At 41.3% G+C, this 26,833-nt stretch overlaps 1 protein-coding gene and 1 long non-coding RNA gene across 2 annotated transcripts in view; one reads left to right on the top strand and one right to left on the bottom strand.

Annotated features, from left to right (window-relative positions):
* LOC120566033 overlaps window positions 1-1,219 on the top strand; it is a 56,842-nt gene extending 55,623 nt beyond the window's left edge. The window contains exons 2-4 of the long non-coding RNA XR_005640324.1: window positions 346-465; window positions 568-774; window positions 915-1,219. This is a non-coding gene — a long non-coding RNA (uncharacterized LOC120566033). The remainder of the gene's footprint in view (window positions 1-345; window positions 466-567; window positions 775-914) is intronic.
* Window positions 1-26,833, bottom strand: part of LOC120566032 (inactive N-acetylated-alpha-linked acidic dipeptidase-like protein 2) — a 519,707-nt gene that overhangs the window by 77,429 nt on the left and 415,445 nt on the right. The window lies entirely within an intron of this gene.

The raw sequence follows: 26,833 nt of genomic DNA, 5'->3' as shown, positions 1-26,833 counted from the left end.
AATGTTTCTAAACTTAAAAAGCATTTTTTGGGGTTGGTATTGTTTTACTACTTACACAGATATTTTAAGTATACATCATTATGTTATTTACAATACACATCATTATTTTTAATGATATTTCTAGAGGGGGGGGACAACCCTTAGATGGCCGGGGGGGGGGACGACGACCCCCTGACCCCCTTGGGATTTCCGCCTATGGTTAACTCACTCTCCAGACATGTTGTGATTCTTTCAATGGGCCATTGTTGTAATGATCTGGCTGTGCCACTCCCTCTGTCCTCTTGTTTCCTCTGTTTCCCCTCCCTGCTCTTTCTGTCATTTTTTTGTGTTGTTTGTGTGTTTGAGGGCGTGGCTCTTAAGCGTCCCTCGCTCTCCTCACCTGATCTCCGGCAGCGTCTCACACCTGAAGCTCATCCCAGCAATCAACCTACTCAGTCTTCGCCAGTTCATCCATTCACCTCTGTGGTAACAACGCTACGGCTAAAACTTTGTATAGACCTGTGAGATTACTATTCCCTGCCTTTTGTAGATCTCTTGTCTGATATCCTGTGTTTTTGCCTCGCATAGATCTGCCTGCCTGTGGGAACACTATCGGCCCATCTCGTGTGGTGTTCAGAAAGAGATGCCATCATTCATTTGTCTACCCACTCTCCACCGCTGGCCTTTTGCTAATAATTTTTTGTTAATTAGTTTTGTAACAAACCTGCCTGAGTTGATTATACCTCTGCTTTGTGTCTGCTTCTGAATCCAAGTGGGATACATAACAGTTGAAGTGTAAGTAATGGTGACTAATCATTGCCCTTTACTTCCAACTTTTAATCTTGACACTGCTAAAACAATTGGTATGTTTCTTGCTTAATGAATTGGCTTGTGACGCAATTTAAACTAGCTAGCTAATGTTTTGTCTCTCGTAGGTGATACAGGCGGACAACGTGCTGCACCGTTGGGCGTCATGATACGAGGTACTGCCGGTGTGTTTTGCCAGGGGTAGGGACATTAGTGGAGATGCATCCATGATGGTGATGTTGTTTGACTTTTTGGCAGTCTCGCATTACCAGACCTACCTCCACAGCGCTGCGGAGGAGGGTCTGGCTAGTCCATACAGCATTCTGGGATGGGAGAAAAACGTGCCCTGGTTTATTGGCATTTCTTATTACCAATCACAATCGTCTTGGGACAATCGCGCTCGGACAGCGCTACGGTGCCGCTGCAAAATAGCCTCGGGAAGGAACTTGTTTTGGTGGAACATGTGTACGTTCCCTAGGGAGGTGTTCCAGGCACGTCCAGCTGGGAGGAGGCCTCGGGGAAGACCCAGGACTAGGTGGAGGGATTATATCTCCAACCTGGCCTTGGAACGCCTTGGGATCCCCCAGTCGGAGCTGGTTAATGTGGCTCGGGAAAGGGAAGTTTGGGGTCCCCTGCTGGAGCTGCTCCCCCCGCGAACCGGCGAAGATGGATGGATGGATGTGTACGTTCAAACGTTGTTTTAGTCGTGCAACAGAAAACTCAGACAACTCTAGCTGTCTGGATTTACCCTGCAGAGATCTGAGGACCATAGTCCTCATAAATACACCGGAGTTTAGAATGCCAACACAAAGAAAGCGGAAGGTAATGGACATCTGGCGAAATTTCCGGCGGCACCTGAGCAGTCCCGGAAGTGGAACGGCGTGGATATAGAGTAGCTTTTTGTAATTGTCACATCAGTGCAACTCACTGCATGTAGACCAGTGCAGCTGTTACTGTAGCCATTGTCACTACCAGAAGCGAGTGCATGCTTCCAAGCATGCTAGGTTATGGATGATGAAAATGAAAACAGCCAGCCCTACATGTCAAACATATGTTCTGTCAGGGAGCATTCTTAAACATTCCCAATGCTTGTTGACATGTTTTATTCTGATCTGATTAGAAACTTTTAGTATTGCCCCCTCTGGCAACAGCTGTCGGCCAGTATCGCCTGCAGATAATGTTATTCTGCAGATAATTGTATTCTGCCAAAGACAATTTCTCTACACTATAAACACCTTGCATGACTCGACAACAAATGTGTTCTAGAGTGATATTACAGTTTTGTATTTTTTTATCAATACATTTCATTATAGAAACATTAATAACTGTCACTGCAGATCACTCTTTTATTTGATTTTTGAAATATTACTGTATCCATGTTTTTCCTCAATATAGTTGTCTTTTTGTGATAGTCAAATAACCAATTTAAAAATGTAATGTGGGCCTCCTCCAATTACATATTAACATTAAGGAAATTCAATAAAGCCATAATTGCTAAAGTAATAGGTTGTTGTGTAAATTATACGTGTCATACATTTCTGCCTTTTCACGGACAATTATTTTGTGCAACAGACAAACACTGTGGCAAGGGCTGTGATACACATACCTGTTAGGGTTTTTAGTACCGCTTTCGCCCGTACTGTCACAAATTGTTAGAACTCCTGGTACTCTACAGGAGATATTTGAGTAGCAAAACTGTAAGAAAAGCTGATGGACTGCAAGAATTCAGGCATATAGGTCAAAAGACCATTTCTCTAAGAGCTTGGCAATTCCACTTATCTCGTACAATGGTAACTGTGAAACATTCAATCCACTTGGTTCAATGACACAAACACCTTTTTGGCATCATACTTCACTGAACTCCTTTCCTCTCTCAGTTGTGTTTTGGCTGCAGTCTACAAGAGTCATTAACAGGGGTGTAGTGGTAAAAAAAGAGGTGGGTAAACTATAAATTCTGTGATCAGGTGGACCACGTAGCGGTCACCGGCAGTGTTGTAATGTAACAAATTTGTAAGTACAAATACTTCACTACTGTACCTAAGTAGAATTTTTACGTATCTGTACTTTACTTCGTTATTTATATTTCTGGAAACTTTTACTTTTACTCCAATACATTTCCTAAGTAAAATGTATACTTTTACTCCACTACATTTCCCCTAAGCATCTTAGTTACTCGTTACTACAAAATAAAATCAGAAGAAATTTATTACACTGAAAAAAAGGAAGTTTGGCGAATCATTGCTCCTAAATTGCCAAGATAATGCACGCTCCATTCCAGTTGGTGACGTGATGCCTGTTTGTGGCAATGAAGCAAAAAAATAAATTAAAAAAAACCATAGGCAAAAACTAAAGAAGAAGAGGAGGAAGCATAATGACTGATAGTGTCATGGAAGCACCTGGTGCAGGCTCTGCCGCCATGGTAACAGACGATGAGCATCCCGACGACAGTGGTGATGAAGATAATGTTACACACCTTTGGCCATAAAGTTCATAATCAAAGTTTTTTTTTACTTTTACTTCTAATACTTAAGTACATTTAATATCAGAAAATTGCTATGGATACTTAAGTACTTTTAATATCAGATACTTTAAGACTTTTACTCAAGTAATATTCTAAAAGGAGACTTTAACTTCTACCAAAGTCATTTTCTGGTAAGATACTTGTACTTTTACTCAAGTATTGCTTTTGAGTACTTTATACAAGACTGGTCACCGGTAAGGTGGGCCACGGCCTACCGGTGTATGTGTATCCTGATGAGATCGCTATAGGCTATTATTTGATGGTACCAAAGTACCAATTCTCTCGAATTGTCCTGTCTCTGTTTCTTCATTCTCTGTTTGTCTTACCTCTTTTCCTCCTCTTTCCTCATCTCCTCTCTCTATCTCCCTCCTCTCTATATATCCTCTCTCTGTGCTCTCTGCATCATTGTCTGTCTCACCTCTGTCTGTAAAATGAAGTTAAAATACAGAGAAAAGACAGCTTAGCACACCACATCCTGTCGAGTAGCCGGTCACATTATCAGGCCTATAGATTAACCCTTTCAGACAAACCATTAAAATAAATTACTTAGCATGCATTCAATGTTTAGGTATCCAGTCTGAATGCTATAGCCTATCTACACCTTTAAGTTAATTGACTTAAAGGAGAACTCCGGGCAATTTTTATGTTAATCCTGATCGCTATACGTATGTGAGTACTGTTGATAGCAAAAAAAAAACGAGCCGAATCGGTGGTAGCAAGACGGAGCTGCTGCAGCTAATGCCGAGAGCTCCCACTTAGCTAAAACGGCAGTTTTGGGGGCATAAGATAAAGAGTGCCTTTGTGCCTCTTAACAGACACAAAATGCAATTAAAATGTCTGTGCAACATGAACAGGACTCTTACATGACAACAAGATGCATTTAGCAACTTAGCCATTGTTTAAATTCACCTACCCTGTTAGCTGCTAGCTGCCGTCTGGGATGAGTGTGTTCAGCCAGGCTTCGGTAATAATCATCAAGCAGCAGTTCCTTATGTATTGGTAGCATATAATATCCATTTTGTGTGCGATCCATCTGGCATTCTCCTTTAATACTGTCTTTGTGCCAGTATCATTTCGAGAAGGGCAAGGGGGAGGGGGGACTCCTCGTCAATCATTTCAAATGGTAGCCAGTCAGAGTAAACTAGTTATTTACCAGTTATTTCTCTAAGGACTTTATTATGTCTGGGATTTGAAGCCATGTAGCATCATTCACAATTAGTTGTGAAGACATTGTACTCTAGATTGTGTTTTATTGGTGAGCTAATTATGATAAATTAAACTCTATTTCAGGCTACACCGCAAACACGGTTGGTTAATATTATTATAACATTAACTAGCTGACTAGCAAAGGGAGCTTGTTGTCACTACCTTTCAGTGGCTTAAATGCCAGAGAATGCATGAAATTGCATCCAGTTATTTATCTGACAATATATCCTGAATTTTACTTTGTGTCTAAAAGGGGTAACCTAATCAATGCCGTAGCTTCTTGAGTCAGTGGCATGAATCTGCCGTGAACCAAATTAACCTCAAAAACAGTAGGTACTGTTTTCCGAGCTCACTCACTTTGGGCTTGTAGCCGAAGCAGTTTGCTGGCATCAGGAGGAGGGCTGCTGTCTTGACGGCGCTTAAAAAACTGGCGGATATCCATTTTTAAAATTCATTCATTACATAAGACACAATGCAGTGTAGGCTAGTGACTGACAAATCTTTGATGCAGTCTGCTACTTCCTGCTGGCTATGCAAGAGATTGGTCAATACTGATAGTCCCATAATGCAGCGCAATATGGATAGACTTTGTCTTAGGGTTAACAACCTATGAAACTAATAATGAACAATATGAAACTAAAATGACATAATCTTTAGAATGGCTTAGGAACGATAGGCTGTTTAAAGGTGGATAAACAATATTTAGAGGTGGATAAACTAAATTTAGAGGTGGGTAAACACTATTTCCGAATTGCTGGAGGTGCGTAAACGGCCTTTACGTGCGTTTAGCCTCCACTTCATCCCTGGTCATTAAAGGGATACTTCACTGATTAGCATTAAGCTTTGTATCAGTAGAAACCCGGTATTTTCAAATGACTGTGCTTCCCTCCCACATGTCCCCCTGAGACTAGATTTCTCTGTATTGCTGGTCTGGAAAAAAGCCTCTGATGATGCAAAAATCGTCATTTAGCGTCATCGGAGGCATTTTTGCCCAGAGGCTATGGACAACAGCCAGTTAGTTCCACATGTTTTCAACCCGCCCATAAGGGGTGGGACTTCCACTAATAGCCTACAAGTCGAGTGTCAGCCATCTTGAAGCTAAGCTAAACAGGCTCGCTCTTTTCAGCAGCAAACTTTTACAACAATTATGTGCATTCAAACTACCGTACATGTGTACCACCGGGAGCCACGGTGAAGCGTTATTTCATGTAGTTGAAATGACAATAAAACACACTTGAGTTGACTTGACTGCCTCACTGTCTATGTCTGTAACCGGTAGGCGTGGCTTGGGAGTGGACTCGTAGGGAAGCGAAGCAAGTGCATTCTGGGAGTTGTTGCCTTTCATCCACATGAGCCAAAAATACATTTTCTGACTTTTCTCGGTCTAGAAGGCTTATAAAATCTTTTCACATTTCTACTACATAAATGACCCAATTTAATACATATTCATCTTTCCAGTGGTGAAATATCCCTGGTAGCAGAAAGGCATGGCAATAAAATCCTGAAGGTTTGAGGTGCTAAAAGATCTGGAGGTTGACAGTATTCAGAATGACCAAGGAAGGAAAGGTTCTGTCTCTCTTTTTTGGGTAATAATGTGGGCCATAATTCTGTACTTGGGTACACAGAGAGTGATCAGCAAACAGTGTTTGTATTTTTCAATTATCAATTATGTTGGTCTCAAAATCGAAATAATCTCAGTTATTATCATTCCATCAAAAATGTTGCACCTGATATTATGCATGACATTTAAGAGGAGATTAAGAGACTGTGCTGTTTTTCCGGTCCCTGATATACCCTGGAAACGGTATGTGATGAAGTCGATGGCTGTCCCAAAGCTCGAACTTGGGAATCCTAATAAAGCAACAAGACAGATGGCATCCACTATGTGGTGTCTATTGAGATATCTATTGAGATATTTTTTTTTAAACAACAGGTCCTTGCCTTGACAGAGAAGTAAGCAAAGGCAGGCTTCTCATTTCTATCCAATGACAGTTGTCTTTGTTAGCTGATGACTGCTGCTAGCTGATTTGATCAACTCCATTAGTTTGTTGAAAACGGTTTCCAACTGACTCTTTGTTTCCAACTGACTTTGAACAAAAAGTAATCCTGTGAATAGGTTTTAAATGTGCACACACATGCTGCTAAAAGAAATGGTTATTATAAAGTACAAATGTAATTAAAATATTATTTCTTTTGATATAAATGTTTGGAATGCTCACAATAGCAAAAGATAACTAAAATACTGGATTAAAACATTGGTTTCCCTCAGGGTGCGAACTACAGGCGAGCCATGGGGAGCTTGGCTCCCCTAAATAAGACATGAGCTCCTTTGCAAACATGATTTGTAAAAGTTTGGGGGTGTCTTTTAAATATTGACAATATGCTATTTTTGCCCTGCATTTCTTTTTTTCTGTAGTTTCATCATAATGGATCTGATCAGTAAAATTAAGCTTTTATTGCGTATGATTCATGCAGGGCTTTAGTACTCAAATCTGGAATCAATACGCTTTTCTGTTGTCTCGGACTTGTCTTGGACTCGTTGGTATTTAGACTCAGACTTGTCATGGACTCAGGCATTGGACTCGCCCAAATATTCTAGTTGGTCTCGACCGAATCCAGCACTATATGCTTTTGTTCTAAAGTAACTTCCTCCTTCAAAACAAAACCATTGGCCTAATTTGATCCTATAGTGTGCTACTCTGCACTTACCTTTTGATTATTACAAATAATACAGCAAAATTATCATCTTAAAGTACAATATATACTATCTCTCTCATCACATAAATTATGAACAGGTAAGTAAGTGGTCTTAAAGAAGATTATTTTGTTCTATCTCGGTATTGACTGCCTTGACTTGAACTCAAACATTTTTGGACTCGGTCTTGACTTGGACCTCTTTGGACTCATTCTTGACTCGGTCTCGACTAGTCCTGGTCGTAGACTTGTCTTGTACTCGACAAAGGTGGACTTGTCTACAGCCCTGGATTCATGCATGAGGGGGATTTATCACTAACTCACTTTAATAAAGATACCGGCATGCATGCCATTCTTGCCAAAATCATCAGCGTGATGTGTCCACTCAGTCTGAGGGCCAAATTGCCATTGTTCATGGCGTGTGGTCATGTGGTCTGACATAAAGTAAGTAGGCCTACATGCTTGAAACTATGAATGTTTCTTTTGCAACAAGTGTCACAGTTAGTCCGCTCTTTGAGCAATCGCGCTGAAAAGTCTGACCGAGATGTCGAGTAATGTACGAAGTGTATGGTTGCTAAGCTATGATTGACACAAGGGTTTGTCTTGAGGGTCGGCTTTTGTAGCACATATCTTTGGAGGATATATTGTTATTAAATGGTTACTTTTAAGGATTAAAATTATTGGCACAAACTATTTGGTATCTGCAACTACAAAACACACATATCAATACTGATGTTGGTCAGAAGAACAAATCCTACACTAGTTGAGCGAAAATCAACAACTGTTACAAAAACCTCCCCTTCCTCGCTTAAGCCCTGGTTTTATACATACACGTTTTAACAAAGAGCCTAATTTAATCTTTTATTAAACAGAGTACTTCTATTGGTATGAAGGATATGCCTCAGTTTGCTCGGTTGCTCTACTCCCGCTCCGCTAAAGCTGGTTTTCAGCTCTGGGAAAAATGAAGTAGGGCCTCAGATGAGCAGGGCAGCAGCTTAATCATTAGGCCTGATAGATGAGGGCCCGAGCTGGGCAACGGAGGAGGAAGAGAGGGATGGAGGAGGAGGAGGAGGAGGGGCATTAGACAAGAGGGATGGTGAGAGATGGAGGGTAAGTGGGAAAGAAAGAGTACTTGTGAGAGATTTACAGAAGATGCGATGGAGGGAGAGCGATAGAAAGAAGGATGAACAGAGGGAGACATGCAGGCGGCCGCAGAGGAGGATCCGTCTAACAAATTACCTTCTCCTTCATTACAAAGGCTGTCAACCTGGACGCCTCTGTCAGCTCTCATACACACTCATGTCTGTCTCTGTCGTACACGCTCGCACACACACAACCACCTATAGACACAACCCCACACACACACACACAAAACACACACACACACACACACACACACACACACACACACACCTAACCAACGCACAGTTTCTATTTGCTTCACTGCTTTCTCAAGAGTGCACACGCGTGCACACGCACAAACTCTACCTCCTGTTAACAGGTGATAAAAGAGCTTGTCATCGCAGACTGCTGCTGTAACGTCATAGCAACTCCAGAGTGTGTCAGACAGAAGTGACTGTAGCTGTCAGCTGCTCGTGTTTTATAGCAGGCTGTTGTAAACTGGGCAGTTAAGACTGAACGTGTGGCTGGTTGACTGACTGACTCAAGCACTTCTTCACTGGCTGACTAACTGACTGACAAAGATATTATCATTTTTCCTCCAGTCTGTCTCTCCACAAACTGTACATATCAACCCGTTCTCACTCCCAACTCGCTTGGTCAGTGCTCTGTGTCGGATACCGACACAAAAATCACCCTTTAGCGTCTGTATGGTACGCACCGGCAGAGCAGATGATGCAGTAACGGTAGCGAGTAGTATGGAAGACCTTAAATCTACGTAAAGAGGTTGATTGGGGTGGTGGATGGATCAAACAACACAGGACTTTCACCCAAGAGACCGGTGTTTGTGTCCCGTTCTTGTACCGCGTCACTGAAATATACATTTTGTAACCCCACCCACGATCTTTTCCTAAACCTGTCTCGTTCTTGTGCCGCATGTCAGTTAAACGTACGTCACGACCCAGAGCGCCAAAAAGTGGCGGCAAGAGACCCAAATGCGTCACATAGTGAGGCCAATAGTTCCGACCCAGAGCGTCAAAAACTGATGCCAAGACTCCCAACCAAGCGCGTCTAAATATGATGCTAAAAGAGACTTTTTGCGTCAATAACAAACGCCAACGGCACCTGACCAAGCGTGGCTTTTTGACGCAATGGGAGTGAGAATGTGTTGCACCTGCACATGAGCGAATGCAGAAAATACTTTAAGAACTGCAATATTTCTATCCATCTTCTTCAGAATGCATTTCAAACATCCCATGTGAACTGATTTAGGTGAATAAATAGCAGTATGTGAATGTTTGGTATCTAGGTGGACTAAGAAAAAGTCCAATGCTTATGCGTAGCACAATGATAAACATACGAAAACAAAATCGCAAGAGACCAATGTAAACACACAATACAATATATTTTCTTATCTTTATCTTCATTAATTTGTTAAAATGGTTTATTTATAAGTTGTGTTTCAACATTTTACTATGTATTGTTTACTTAACATTATTTTTTATGCACCACATAAAGCATTGTTATTCTTAGGGACACAACAGCCACCTGTCACGTCTGCAGGGTGTGAATATTTGGTACTAAAGAAATTTGGAATAACTTTAAAGAGATTTCCCCCTGAGACAGCGATGAGTTTGTCTACAGAACCGGGCGTACCAAATGTCTTTTTTTTGGTACATTTAAAGCTTCTATTGAGGTTTTAGAATGAAGCCTTGAATTCCTGTCGTCATGTCAATGTTCCCCCTTTATGTGAGAGCCGAGTGAAAACCGCTTTGATACAGCCCTAATACTTTCCCTTAAGATCATTCAGTACTATGCAAACCTGTGGGACCGACTTGACTTGCATGTTGGTGATAATGGCTCCTCTACATACTTTTAGCACATACTAGTCTTGCATTGCCAGACCTATCTTGCAGGAGTATGGACTGCCTAAACCGCTTATCATTTCTAGGATAGGGTAAAAAAAGACTCTGGCTTGTTTTTATTTCTTCAAACCAATTACAACTATCCTGGGTGGCGCAACGCACCGGATGCAGCAATGGTCCCCTTGGAAAATAGATAATGGAGATAACATAAAGGGAGGTATAAAGCCTGAGATCTGGCGTGTGATGTCAGGCTTTATCCCAGCAATGTACATCCGTTTAGCCAGACTACACACACCAGCATATCACCCATATAATAACAAATACATTAGATATCCATTAGCTGTTTAAGTGCTTGCCAGATTTGTTCAAGTACTAGTGTCAGTTTTTGGGTACAAACTGAAATGCAAAGAGCATCGAAAGTACCAAAAGCGTTCATAGAATGCAAAGCAGACTATGCACTAGACAATTGGTGAAATATATAATGTCATTTTTTGTTTACACATGCATTTTAAGGGTGATACAGCTTTTCTGGAGCACTTTGGGGGTTTGGTGCTTTGCTCAGGGGCACCTTGGCAGTGCCCAGGGGGCAAACTGGCACCTTTATCAGCTGCCAGTCCTCACTCCATACTTGGTCTTGAAATGGCAACTCTCCGGTTCCCAAGTCCATACTAAGATTTAATGTCAACTGTCAATAAATATAAGTAATTTCTATGCATTCATAGGGGAATTTCATGTGTGCAAGCCATGAGCGAGATGATCTGCTTGTGTGTCTGATGAACATTCAGAACACTTTAGCCGAAATGGACCCAACCATATCCATTGACGATTTGAGCGAGCATAAACCTTTAATGTACAGGCACAAGGACAGGGAAAATGTTACAGTTTCACATCTTTGCAGTTTTACTTTGAGTCAGGACATAATTTAACACAACTACAAGAAGTACTGTGGAATTGGATAAACACACCACCATTAGTTAAGAATAAGGCTCTTAGAGTAATGTCTTCATCTGTAAGATCGACCAGAGAAAGTCATGTTCTTTTAAAAATACAAATATAAATCACATTTAAATCCTTTAACCTTTTTCAGCCTGCTTACAAAGTCAAATGTGGTCAGTTCTCTCCTATCTTTTTTATTCGAACAAGTAAAACAAAAAAAGATAAAAACAAAAATGTATTGCTATTATCATGCGGGGACCTGCCTGCCATCTGTTATGGGGGGCACAACTCACTGAAGGATGACCAGACCTCACAACCACACCTTCTCCCAGTCACATCTGTCTACACTTTTTTTTATTATTATTATTTTTTTTTACTATTTCTCATTCTAGCTCTCCTCTGCCATCCACATTCCACTTCAGACTCAAAGCACTTGAATTAAATGTGTGGAGAATGGGAAGGTACAGGGCGTGTAATTAAACTTGCCCGCTCCCTTGAGGCAAGTTATTTTGGACCTGGTTTGAGGACAGTTTGGTTGAGATGTCTTGAAAAATTCAGTGCTTCTGAGTCATTTACCTTCATTCTTCAGTTCCACCTTCAGATCCAACAAAGTGCCTTATCGTGATTGTGGACTCTCCCCTTTGGGAAAACACACTGGTTGACAAAGGCTTTATAACATGCCTTAATTGTTCTTTATACAATATATATAAACATAAATGTTATTTATGGTGCCAAACAGAGCTGGCCCAAGGCATAAGCGAACTAAGCGGCTGCTTGGGGCCCCCTGGCCACCAGGGAATAGCACGGACACACGCTTCACACCGCGAGCAGGCACACGCGCCACTCGGCGGAAAAGGGAGAGAAAGAAAAAAGAGACTGCGCCGCACGCACACAGCTCCTTTGTCTTTCGTAAAAAAGGAGTCATTTATACATGTTTTAACATCATTTATTCATGACTAACGGAGGCTATAGGCCACTTGGAAGTTGGAACAAAGAAACCGGCTAAGTCCTCCAGAGACCAGCCTCCGTTTCACCTCCTCAGGATCCATTTTCACGCTAATCAAAACGCATCAGCTGACCGCTCATTTACCATGCAACCTGAAGCGCAAGCCCGAGCCCGTGTAAAATAATAGAAATTAAGACCGAACCCGACCGAACCCGTCGGGTCCCGTCGGGTTTGGGCAAAGATCTTCAGCTCTAATGGAGATACACAAACAACATGGCAGCGACAGCGGCTAATATTAGTTATTTTCTTAACTACTCGTTTCATTACTTACTTAACCGTAATATCCGCCGAAATGACCGGCAGCTCATTGTGCTCTGTACCCGGCTCAAAGTCACCTATTCTTGGATAACTGAACCACAAACTACCGCTGACCTGACGGAGCACCATGCGGGGCAACGGACCCGTTGTTGAGGAACTTCGCCGCTCTGTAGCATGGAGCTCCTCTTCAATGTTTTTTTTTTTACCGCTAGTTACTACGAAGGAGCTTGCTACAGGTATGGTACACTCATGAGACCATGACATTTGTGTCAATAAATTGTCAAGCACTGGTGACTTTGCGTGGTGGGAGGGGGGGTGCCCCCAAATCAAATTCTGCTTAGGGCCCCCAAAAGGCTCGGGCCGGCGCTGGTGCCAAATCATAAACGTTATCTCACCCAGGGCCAGATGTACTATCGCTTTTACGCCCACTTTAGGCGTATTTGTTTTGCAACATAAAAGCATGGTGAGGTATGTACAAACAGGCCGCACTGAGCTAAAAGCGCAGACTGCCTGTCGCGCCAACTGAAAATGGCAAATCACGCTTTTCCGTGTCATGCATATGCATTCTAGGGCTGTACCGAATACCAGTTTTTGATCTTCGAAGCTCTGGTGCTTTTCAACAGCGAATATTCGAAGCTTCGGTGGCGGCCGCAGCGGCGGGGGAAACCAACATTTCCAAACTGCACCTGAAGGCAGCTTTTTTTCACGGTAAAAGAGACAAGCGAGGTGAAGCAACTGCTTTGTTGTTGCCCATGAAAGCGTGCCTCTATTTTGCAGTGAAAATTCTCTGTCTCTTAAAAGCAGGTGTAAACCTGGAAGCGGGTTCCCTCGCATATGCCTCCTGGTGAAATGTCAGCAGTGATCCGAGCAAGACGAAGACATAGGCCAAGGAAACGAGCTGAAAAGATTTTTGCCACAAGGATCACACTTTTTCAGTTGAGTGAACACAAAATCATTAAGCGTTACAGATTAAGCAGCCATGCAATATTACAGTTACTGGAAGAAATCAAAGATGACATCAAATCTCCGACTCAGTGTTCACTTTCCATTCAAGCAGTTGTTAAACTCCTCGCTACATTACAAATATTGCACACTGCATATATCTATATTTTTGTTATTACTAGTATAATGTCACTGCTACAAAATTGCACATATCTGTACATGTTGTTCATACATTGTTCATATTACATAGCCATATATTCTGCTCTTATAACACTGCAATATATTTCTTGTCCTGCCTATGCACCACCTATCTATATTTTGTATATCACATTGCACTTTTTGCACTGTACTTGTACTTGTACAATGACAATAAAGTTGAATCTAATCTAAAAAATATTGGCATCAGGATAATTTCAAACAGTCATAGCATCAGCAGCGGGAATATCGCAGTCTGCACTCAGCCATATCATAGTACTTAACGCTTTGCTACAGCGCAATTCACGGTATATTGGATGGAGAAAGGCGCTGATTACCCGATGAACTGCAGGTTTGGTAAATATAACATAAGCTGAAGTATCACAGCGTGCGCTTTCTGCGGGTTGGCCATGGCGCTGATAACGCTACATTCGCAAATGTACGTACATCTGGCCATTGTCAGAGTCACTGATTGAAGCCACAGTCTATGAAAAGTCAACTGGCTGCACTAGTGTTCAGTTGCAGTCAGAGCAATTTTTTTGCAGTGAAAAGTACAATATATGGTATAAGTTACTTCATTCTGATTCTAATAATTCTATTGAAGATGTGGCCCTACCACAAGGCTCCAAACCAGAGAGTGAGGGAGAGCATGCGGAGCATCACGCGACAAATCAGACAGGGACAAAATGAGGGTGGTGAGTGTTAGAGTTACTATAAAAAGGGCCATGTCAGTAGGAGGGCAGAAAAAGGTAGATGCAGCTAGATCCTTGTTCATTAGCTATGTGTGATACACATGTATGTCAAGCTGAATGGACTCACAGTGGTAAAACAAATTCTATTCGGGTCCAAAGAATGAAATAGAACTCTTTCTGTGAGAAAAAGGGCACAAAAAAACTGGAATGTAATTGTAAGACATATGATGCTTTTGATAAACCCTTGCAAATAAAGCCAACTGTTGCTAAACAGGAACTACTACTTACTATTTATTGCTGCTTTATTTCTGAATGTATTAATACTGACTGTTGTTCGTGAGCCAAACCCGATACAGCCTGATGCAGGCACGTGCACAGATAGACCCCGAGGGGTGCTCAAGCGCCTGCCCTTTTGGCCTCTGTGCAGAAATAAACCACTATTAAAACATCTCAATACAGCCAGCCTATCTTAGAATTAAGCTTTTTAGCTTAACAACAAGCAGTGAACTCAAATGAACTCCATAGGCTATAGTTCCTTTGTCAGGCAACTGAAACAACTAAATATGCATTACTTGGTAAATATGAAGTCATATTTTGATATCAGAAACATTAATCTACATCAACTTTGCATCCAACAACACACTTAGGTGCAAGCAATGGCATTTATTTGTGGTCTTCTTTCATTCAATTTGCACAATGTTAAAAACGTTAATCACAGAGGTTCTTTTAAGCTATAACGGCTGCACATAAAATTTAAAATCTAATTTAAATATCAATAAATTCATGTTGGCTACTTAAAATATAATTCATGATTCAAGATTCAATACTTTATTGCAAGGCAACTAAGTTGCTAGGAATTTGGTGTGTAGTGTGTTTATTACAAAAAAAAACAGAAAGGATTCACACACACACACACACACACACACACACACACACACACACACACACACACACACACACACACACACACGCATACCATTTAAGCCATAATAAAAAAGATAAATATGTTTAAAAAAGTAAAGTACCAGTGCTGAAGGGCACCCTACAAGTCAGTGCAGTCAAGAGATATAGGACCCAATCTTGCACCCAGCGCAATTGACTTTGTACACTGACGCATGTATCGTTCCTATTTTGCACTTTTCCCTCCACAGGTAAATTAGGGAATGAACCTGCACTCGCGGGGTGGTTCAGCAAAAAGAGGAGGCGTGTTCTGGCGGAAACGTGCCCTGGTGCTATTTCGCAGTTTCAGAAAACAATTCCGCCACAGACCAGGAAAAACCTGGTCTAAAGTTATTCAGATGCTATTTTAAGGGTGCATGCTTGGCCGTAATGTAACTGTGAACTGCAAGTGCCGATGCCACTTAACCCAAATGCCCCATCAACAGCACGGGAGAAGAGAGACAGAAGAGCGGCATCGTCTATAGTGAGGTAATCTCGGTCTAATGTTAGACTATGTTGCAAAAATATCTCCATTCATTCATAACCTCGTGATTCTGGCGTGCGCCCACGGATGTATTAAGAGCGTGCGCCTAGCAAATCCGCCATTATAATAGCAATCCGCCATGGAACAAGCGCACCTGCTTTTAACGGGAATGTGAGATAACGCTCTGATTGGTTTATTGCACATTACGCCCAAACCACACCTATAGTAACAAAGTAGAACTACTTCACTACTCTACTTACGTACTAAAAGGCTGTATCTGTACTCTACTGGAGTAGTCTTTTTTTCTCCTACTTCCACTTTTACTTGAGTACATATTTCGGATGAGTTTAATACTTTTACTCCGATAGATTTTTTATGTGCTGCAATCGTTACTCGTTACTGTTGTGAATTCCTCACGCTACAGAGACTGAGTAGGTTAGTGTGTGTACGTTAGTTACGTAATTTACGTAATAAATCCCAAAGATCCCGTTGTTTTCTTTTCATTACAGTTGCCGTTCAGAAGTCAGAGACGATGTAAGTTTGTACTCTTTCTATTTAGCTATTGTTGCAGCAGGTTAATCTATTCCTGAGTTCTTTCAGTCTGCAGTGGGTCCTGAATGTTAACCGTTTGACCCTGTGATGTGAAGCTGATAGTTTAACTTTCCTGTTCATCACACATGTTACTAACTAGTGTGTGATAACTTTTTGGGGGGCTTTAATCGTTACTGTGCTGGAGAGGATGTTTATTTTACTTGCACAGTGTGATAATTTTATTTCAGTATTTGTTAATATTTGTTATTTTTAATATAATTAATATTTGTTAATTCCTTTGGCTACAGCCTTGGCTAAACATTTGACATAATATAAACAATATGATATTCAAACTTTTGACTGCTTTCTTGAATAACTAAATAACACAATACTTGTACTTTTACTTTCAGTACTTGAGTAGTACATTTTTAAATAAACTACTTGCAATATTAAGTACAAACAATGTTGAATACTTTAGTACTTCTACTTAAGTGTTGTGCTTAAAGAGCACTTCTACTCAAGTCACTTTTTTGATAGAGCACTTGTACTTTTAATCAAGTATGGGTCTCTAGTACTTTATACACCTCTGCCTATGGTTAATGTAGCTACTTCAGACCAACCCATTTGCATAGCAACAGCGCCCGAGATCCGCTCACAAAGCTACTTGCGTTTGGCGTTTGATACTTGTGTTTCAGATCGTTAAAACAGGGCCCATAAAGTGCATTGTATCCGTGTGTGCTGTTGTAGTGTTGAGGATCTGTTGAGTAGCTGAATGGTTCTGCATTAGCTGCTGTTAAGAAAGCAGGATGATTTGGATTTCACAGATTTTAGTCTTTTCCCTGAGGGGAGAGTCACCAGTAAGGGGTTAGCAGGGTGTGTGGGGTGTCTTGGAAGATTTTCAGTCCCTTTCACTGGAGAGTTTTTTGAGTTCATAATTAATGATTCTTGAGGCAGTGGGCACAATTTTGTCCAGCTGCTTTCTCTGCTGAGCTGTGGATTTGCCAAGCCACTCACATATAGCAACCGTGTTGCATATAGAAATAGTCAGCACACTTACAATGGCGGCTCTGTAAAACAGCAGCAGCCCCACCACAGAAACTCCAAACTTTTCGAGTTGGCGTAAGAAAAATAGTCTCTGGTGGGCTTTTTTGACGCAGAGCAGGCTGTCATCCCATTTCAGAGTTGAGGAGATTGTTATGCCTAAAAACTTGAAGTTATTCAATGTTTCCACCTCTATTCCATTTATGGTCAGTGGCGGGAGAGCCTTTCTGTTTTTGAGAAAGTCCACTACTACCTCTTTAGTCTTAGATTTGTTCAGTTTGAGGTTATGGGGATGACACCAGTCCACCAGAGGCAGTACCTCTTTTCTGTAGACTGATTTACTGTCTGATTAGATCAGCCCAACCACTGTTGTAGTCCATGTGTCCCTATTCTGTCATTCTTTAACGCTTTGACAGTTAAATAGATATTAAATTGCATTCAATGTGATATAAAAAATGTCATTTTCTGAGCCCAATAGAATTGCCATTTATTGAGCCTTTTTTCTTTAAACCAAGCGAGCGCCATCTAGTTGGGTCAAGAAATACGACTAAAGGTTCATGACGCTTTATTTGGACAAGACTATGTTTATGTTGATAACAGTCAAAAAAAAAAACTTTTTGACTGACCTCCGCAGTCTGTATGTAAAACTGTCTACCCTAGCCTGACAATTTAAAATAAGTAAGAGGATTTAATTGTGATAAATGAATGTAAAACTAGTTTCATGAAGCAGAACTCTATGGATCCCCCCCCAAAAAAGTAGTAATTTATTGTTGGGACAGTGAGAATACCACACTACAGTCTACAAAATATGAAAGATGTTACAGATTCAGGAATAGTGGGTGAACAGTATGGATGCTGAAAATGGTTTAACTCCACTGTTACCTTTTTAAATTTAGTATACAGAATAGTCATAGTTAAATCTCATTAACTGGCTGGTCAAGTGATTAGGATGCATAAAGCTTTCAGACTGATAGCGTAGTAGCCCTGGGGTTATCGCTTGAAATAGTATAGATGTTGACCCTCTAAATTGTTTGTTCACTAATGACCCCTAGGAAAATGTCTAAGGAGGGCAAATCTTATCTCCAAAAAGCCCCTTAGGCCTTACAAGCAACAGCACAGAGATAAATCCAATCTATCAACACACAAGCCAAAGCTTTGATCTTAGTGGATAGAAAAGCCTCTGTTTTCCCTCCTCCTTTTTGCTCTTGCTGCTTCAATGATCCCCTCTTCTTAAACATTTATTGAGAAGGCAGTGTACAAGGCTGGGAAGCAATTTTATCACATAAAAGAGCAAAAAGAGCATAGTAATCAGATTACGGATTACTTTTGTAAAAGGGTAATTTAAGCTTTATTCAAACCTGGACCCTATTTTCCTATGTTTTGTGTCTAAGTGACTGATGGGAACAACAATTTTTGAAATTGGTCCAGTATCAAGCAAGATCGATGTAGTCGGCAGCGGCGAAACAAACTTCAGTGTAATGTAAATGGGCAATTGAGCACCTTGATTTTACGTCCACTAAAAGTGCTGTTTTGCCACAGACAGGCTCAGGATTATTATTCTAAGTGTCTGACAACATTATTAAAAAGATCAGTGATAGACCTTTTTGTTAAAGAGTAAGATCTGAAACAACATCAAGATCATGAAACAGACCCGAAATCGCTATTGCCAAACCTAGTAGACGTCGTTTAAACAAACAGTAATTTTATCATCGTAAAACACTTCATTCAAAGTCGTCTTGGTTCATCTTTCCACTGTTCCAACAATCACCACTCTGGTTTGGTTGAAATAAACCCTTAATTCACCCATTTACATGTGAAAATATGCTGGCTCTATACATACTTAAAGTATTATTTATTTAAATGGAGTCTGGTGGGTTTGGTGATGGCGATTTCAGAGCCGTTTCTGGTTAAACAAAATTACCCTTCAAATGGATTACTATGTTCTAGGTCATGCCTACTAAAATACAAAGAAATAAAGGTATTACTATAGCAACATTAACATTAAAAGCATAATTGTTGCAACTTTGCATAATTATAATAAATTGCTTTGTATAGTTTATTTAGAAGGCTTATTTTGTTGCTGTTGCTGTCTTAATGGCGTCTTGTTGTCTTCTGTCTGTACATTTTAACCCGTACTGATGTCTTGCTGTTTCCTGATTCTCTGGCCTCAAAACATTTCGCCTTACGCTGGGTTTCCACAGGCAGCTGAAATAACAGCGGAGCGATTCAATTCATTCCCTAATTCCACTTTGCGCGAGACCGTAGTGCTCATGCACGCACACGCTTTTTAACGTGAACATGTGCCAGCCCAGGTCAGACATAGACACAGACAGATTAGACACAATTTTGCCAACAGCACACGTAGGCCTACTGCTCACAACATAATGGGGTATCTCAGTTAATATTCATGAATTTTCTTGGTATGTAGCCTACATATCTAAGAAATAATATTAAAAGACATTGCGTGAGTTTTGTGGGGGACCAACTTTACTTTTCAGAATTAAAGCATTCTTTTGGAAAATGCACCCACTGAACTTGTGTTAAGGTATTTTTCATTGCATGGCACTAAACGAATTATTTGGAACTGCTGCCACAGGCTTGAACTAAAGTTATGGTAACACTTTACGGGAAGGGTACATGAATTATGAATTAATGCATGAATTAATTCATGATTTGTGCATTACTTCATTCCTTTATATCTTATGAATCATCAGGAATTGACATGAGTTCAATAACCTGTTTTGCCTTACATCACTTGGGATTATTTGGAATGGTATAGGGGTGCAACAGAGCACAAAACTCACAGTTGGATCGGATCACAGTTACAAACCGGATAAATTTTCAGATCAGCACAAAAAAAATGGGGGAATTTAAATGATTTATTAACAATGTAATAACAATCACTTTTAACAATAACTTCTTTCACCTGTAAATTGCTGTTAAATGACAAAAACAGATGAGAAAAAGGTATTTTCCAACAACGGCAGTGACCAAGTGCTAGCTAGTTTGTGTCTTTTAGCTCATAGCTTTAGCGGCAGACTTTTGTACGTCCCGCTGTTGGAATCCTCTACAATACAGTCACACTTTTACACCGTTTAGCTGTCAGCATTTTAACCGTTTAACCGGGACAATTACATAGTGGTTGGTGTAAACTGGGACATTTTAGCGTCCCGACAGGCTTTTGTCGGGACCCGGGACAAGCAACTTAAAATCGGGACTGTCCCGGTCAAACCGGGGAGGTCTGGTCACCAACCAATGAGAACAGCGGTATGAGTGAATTTTCGACGGCAGCAAAAGTGTCCGGATGCTGTCCCAAAGTTGACTCAGAGTCAACTTTTGCAGAGCGGTAGCCAATGTGAGGGCAGAATCGCGGACATGCCTCCAATATATTCTCCTGAGTATACATGCTATATTTAAAATTACGAGTAAATGTAAAAATCGTGATTTTCCTGTAGCCTACGTTATAATACATCTCTGTATGACTACAGGGATGTTAACAGCTAGCTTGGCAGAGGGTTGCCCAGGCAGTTGGTATACCTGTTGAGTTTATATATATATATATATATATATATATATATATATATATATATTTGTTTAGTTTTAGTAATAGTAGCATTGTAGTAACATCAGCATTGTAGCAATGACGACTAGCTGGTTGCTAGCAAAACATAACATTATTTGAACTAAACTGAACAACTCTTTTAGCAGCAAAGTGTGGGAGAAAGAAAGACTACCAAATAGTTTGTGATAAGCCAGATTGACAGACTGACAGAAATGTATTAACACCAACAACAAATTGTCTGCAAAACGTGTAGACCGTCGGCATAATGTTGTGGTGACACAATTTCGTTTGGAATCCGCTGCACGTCACAGATACAGCAGAGTTGCAGTTGAAAAAAGCTGCCCGGATGTTAACCGCTCTCCCCGCTGTCCCAAAGTTGACTCTGAGGGCTAGATTTATCAAGCCGTTTGCGCCTGTTTCCAGGCGCTAATTGGTCGCAAAGACGGACGTAACCAATGCGGGCTATTTACAAACAGGGCGCACTTGGGTAAAATCGCCGATTGTCCGGCACATGAGCGAGAAGAGACAATTTGCGCTTTCAATATGCGTTCCACCCAAAAATGTGGGAGGATAAGCACAAAGTGCACCTAATTATATATTCCGTGGTATTTACAAAGACTGTCAGTAAGAGCGCGCCTCTATTCTGCAGGGGAAATTCTCTGCCTCTTAAAAGCAGGTGTAAACCAGCCGCAATCGAGTTTCCTCGTAGACCTTTATGCCGCTGGTGCAATGGCAACAGTAATTTGAGCAAGACGAAGACATAGGCGAGGCTGAAAATATTTTTAACACAAGAATCACACTTTGTCAGTGAACACAACATCATTTAGCGTTACAGATCAAGCAGCCATGCAATATTAGAGTTCCTGGAAGAAATCAAAGATGAAATTGAATCTCCCACACAGCGTTCACATCCCATTCCAGCAGTTGTTAAACTCCTCGCTACATTACAAATATTGGCATCAGGATCATTTCAAACATAGCATCAGCAGTGGGAATATCGCAGTCTGCACTCAGCCATATCATAGCACAAGTACCGCTTTGCTACAGCGCAATTTACGGTATAGTGGGCGGAGAAAGACGCTGATTGCCTGATGGGTGTCAGGGTTGACAAATACTACACAAAATGTGGAAGCATAGCGTGCGCTATTACCGAACACGCATAAACAGACGCAGCGCAAACTGCGCTAGTTTTAGTAAATTAGGCCCTGAGTCTCTAACAGCTAGCTTCGCAGAGGGTTGTCGAGGCAGTTGTATGCCTGGTGAGTTTTTATATATATATATATATATATATATACACAGTACAGGCCAAAAGTTTGGACACACCTTCTCATTCAATGCGTTTTCTTTATTTTCATGACTATTTACATTGTAGATGCTCACTGAAGGCATCAAAACTATGAATGAACACATGTGGAATTATGTACTTAACAAAAAAGTGTGAAATAACTGAAAACATGTCTTATATTTTAGATTGCTCAAAGTAGCCACCCTTTGCTTTTTTGATAGCGCTGCAAACCCTTGGTGTTCTCTCAATGAGCTTCATGAGGTAGTCACCTGAAATGGTTTTCACTTCACAGGTGTGTCTTGTCAGGGTTAATTAGTGGAATTTGTTCCCTTATTAATGGGGTTAGGACCATCAGTTGTGTTGTGCAGAAGTCAGGTTGATACACAGCCGACAGCCCTATTGGACAACTGTTAGAATTCATATTATGGCAAGAACCAGTCAGCTAAGTAAAGAGAAACGAGTGGCAATCATTACTTTAACAAATGAAGGTCAGTTAGTCCGGGATATTGCGAAAACTTTGAATGTGTCCCCAAGTGCAGTCACAAAAACCATCAAGCGCTACAACGAAACTGGCTCACATGAGGACTGCCCCAGGAAAGGAAGACCTAGAGTCACTTCTGCTTCTGAGGATTCAAGTTCATCCGAGTCACCAGCCTTAGAAATCGCAAGTTAACACTAGCTCAGATTAGAGACCAGATGAATGCCACACAGAGTTCTAGCAGCAGACACATCTCTAGAACAACTGTTAAGAGGAGACTGCGTGAATCAGGTAGCTGCTAGGAAACCACTGCTAAGGAGAGGCAACAAGCAGAAGAGATTTGTTTGGGCCAAGAAACACAAGGAATGGACATTAGATCAGTGGAAATCTGTGTTCTGGTCTGATGAGTCCAAATTTGAGATCTTTGGTTCCAACCGACGTGTCTTTGTGCGACGCAGAAAAGGTGAACGGATGGATTCTACATACCTGGTTCCCACCGTGAAGCATGGAGGTGTGATGGTGTGGGGGTGCTTTGCTGGTGAAACTGTTGGGGATTTATTCAAAATTGAACCAGCATGGCTACCACAGCATCCTGCAGCGACATGCCATCCCATCTGGTTTGCGTTTAGTTGGACCATCATTTATTTTTCAACAGGACAATGACCCCAAACACACCACCAGGCTGTGTAAGGGCTATTTGACCAAGAAGGAGAGTGATGGAGTGCTGCGCCAGATGACCTGGCCTCCACAGTCACCGGACCTGAACCCAATCGAGATGGTTTGGGGTGAGCTGGACCCCAGAGTGAAGGCAAAAAGGCCAACAAGTGCTAAACATCTCTGGGAACTCCTTCAAGACTGTTGGAAAACCATTTCAGGTGACTACCTCTTGAAGCTCATCAAGAGAATGCCAAGAGTGTGCAAAGCAGTAATCAGAGCAAAGGGTGGCTACTTTGAAGAAACTAGAATATAAGACATGTTTTCAGTTATTTCACACTTTTTTGTTAAGTACATAATTCCACATGTGTTCATTCATAGTTTTGATGCCTTCAGTGAGAATCTACAATGTAAATAGTCATGAAAATAAAGGAAACGCATTGAATGAGAAGGTGTGTCCAAACTTTTGGCCTTTACCTATATATATATATATATATATATATATATATATATATATATATATATATATATATATGTGTTTTTAGTAGTAAGATTAGCATTGTAGAAACTGGTGTGTTGCTAGTAATATAACATTAATCAAACTTAACGGCAAAGTGTGTGCATAGAGTAAAAAACTTACCAAACAGTTGTGTTAGGCCAGATATAAACTGATAGAAAACGTATATCAACACCAACAACTAATTGTCTGCAAAACGTCGGCACATGTTGTGGTGACACAACTCTGCTTGGAATCTGCTGTCTCGGTCACGAGTTGCAGTTGAAAAACGCTGCCCGTGGAAACCCAGCGTAAGGACTACAGTTGAAAATTAGCTGGCTGGCTAACACTGGCACATTTACAGAAATGTTGATTAAAACCCTCTGGGGTCTAAGCCATTTATTTTCGCAATCTTTGGTTCGCCTGGTTTCCTTGTCTAATAATGCTTGTATAACCTCAACCCTGTTATGCACAATCAAGTTATAGACATAATTTTTTTCAGGACAACCTGTGCTATCAGGATAGGTATGCTGCAAGGATGTCACACAAATGTATGAACTGTTATACTTGCTATACCTTTTGCTCTTGGCTAAAATCATGAGTCAGCATCAAATTAACTTCATGTCCAGAAATTCTTAACTTCCTGTACTTATCAAATCTGATGACATTTGTTTTCTTTGAGAGAGATGAAAGATGGAGATTAAGTGAAGGATTCACAGAACTCAATAAAGATGACTGATGAACAAAGCCCTAAAGATAAAATGTGCTAAATATCCCTTCTGTTTATCATTTTCTGCATCCAAATCTCTTCCCAGCATATAGGTCTTTCATTGCTGTCTTCTTCTTTGTCTTTTTTCATTTCCTGCTCTTTTTTTTTTATTATTATTTTCCCTTTTTCGTCCTGTTTCTGGCTCTTACCACTTCTTCTTTATTTGCCTTTTCTCTCTCTCTTTCCTTTTGTTAAATCATCCATTCTTCTCTTCAATGTACCTCCTGTTTATACCAATCAATGTCTCTCTGGAAGGGATTTGGGGCATTTAGTTTTCATCACCATCACCTTCATCTATATTTGCCGGATTATCTGCTAGTTTGTCATTCTCCCTCTGTCCCTGTGTCCAATTCTAGGTCTGTTTGCTCTGTTACCGTCTGTCCTTCCTTTCTCCCTGTCTTTTTTCTTACCTTTTTATCTCCCTCTACGCGTCTCTTTGTGTTTCCATCAAAGACAAGGACATGGAATCTATTTCAATGATACTTGTAAATTGCTTGTAAATATAGTCTGAATGTCCTGGGATGAGAAAATACTTGTCGAAAATGAATGTCATGAGGCAGGATAAGTAAGTTGTCCTCAAGTCTTGTCCTCAACACTGCTCTTCTGCACCAGTGGTCTGCTTATGTGTTTTGGTGGAAAAACTTTGGGCCCTATTTTAACAATCTAAGCACACAAAGTGAAGTGCCTGGTGCAGGTGCGTTTAGGGCGTGTACGAATCCACTTTTGCTAGTTTGACGGGGGAAAAAAGGGTCTGTGCGCCAGGTTTGTGCACGGACGCTAAGGGTTGTACTAACTGTACGTACACACCGCCGCCAACTTCAGCTTCTAAAGATACCGGAAGTCATTCATTTTCAATCTGTCAGCGTCGCGTTTTGGGCGTTTTGAGCATCCAGAGCGTCAATCAGAAAGTTGAACTTTGGTCAACTTTATGGTAATGAGCTATGACGTGGTTCAGCGGCAAGCAGCGGCAAACGGCAGCAACCAATAGGAATATAGACGTCCTTCGCGCTGGCTGATCCCAGAGAAACATACGATGTAAACTTGTGTTCCTACCAAGACATTAGTTCCATGAAAATTAAGGAAAATCTCCATTGCTGGGTTCCCCTATCATTTATGATATGACGTTGTTTGCGTATAGGGACCAGTTAACGTTACCTGCCGGTCACATGGTCTCTAAACAGTCCGCTCACGGTGAAGTCCTGCACGGATCAACAGCTGGCAGCTGCTCGCTCTGCCTGCATTCTGCTGCGGTTCAGCGGCTAACGAGCGAGCTAACTGCTAACAGACACCGCCGCAACCAACAAACAATACAAATTCTGTCATTATATATATGTTTTGTAAAATTATCTAGTGTCAGTGTGTTGGCCGTGCAGTGGCTGCTTGTGCTTTTTCTTCAATCGTGTGTTGAACATGATCGAAGAATGCTGCTACGTCAGAGCGGCCAAAGCGTCAATAAGCTTCCCCGTACTTTTGGACAAGCGTCCTCGACAGGACGGCCAGAGCTTCTTTGCAGCTCAAGTCGGCGGCGGTGTGTACGTACAGTGTCTTAATTAATCATAGGTGTGGCATGTTGCATGTTACATGCAATAAACCAGTCAGAGTGTCATCTCCCATTCCCTTTAAAAGCCAGGGACGTTCGTACCTCGGCGCACTGCTATGATGATGGCGGATTTGCTAAGCAGGAAGGAGACATTTTCAGGAGAAGAAACTGATCTGCTTGTGTGTGAAGTGAAAGCGCACGAGCAGATTATATCATAATACTATTTCACATTGTAATATTTTGATTTTAAATTTTTTGTTTGTGTGCTGTTGCGCGTCCCTGTGTGTGTAACTAGCATAGTGTGCATGCACTGTGCACGAGCCTAGGCACATTTTACTAATGCACTGTTAAAATAATGAAATGCTGCGTTATTGACTTTAGACCAGCTATTTGTTGGTCAATGGCGTGATCACTTTCCACTGCCTAAAGATAGCAATATGCCAAGAATGCACCTGAACACACCTCTCTGTAAGACCAGCACACCCATGGGCGCAAAGATGGGCGTAGGTGCATTTGCTATTTAAACGACGTGGCCGCTGGACTGTAAATTGACAACTGCGTTGGTCTTAAGCTAGCAAAGACGCTTGCGTTGGGCTTTGCGCTGCACCGGGTGCAAGATAGGGCCGTTTGTTTTGAAGGTATCAATGGCATCATTAAGAATCTGACTAGTCTTGCATTGCCAGACCTTACTCCACAGTGCTGTGGAGGAGGGTCTGGCTAGTCCACACAGCATTCCGGGATGGGAGAACGTGCTCTGGTTTAGTGGCATATCTTTAAACCAATCACAATCGTCTTGGGCGGTGCTAAGCGCAGACGGAGCAACAGTGCCTCTGC

The sequence above is a fragment of the Perca fluviatilis genome, chromosome 9, assembly GCF_010015445.1.
Source record: "Perca fluviatilis chromosome 9, GENO_Pfluv_1.0, whole genome shotgun sequence".
NCBI lineage: Eukaryota > Metazoa > Chordata > Actinopteri > Perciformes > Percidae > Perca > Perca fluviatilis.
The sequence above is the reverse complement of the archived record's forward strand: the minus strand, read 5'-3'. Positions and strand labels throughout refer to the sequence as shown.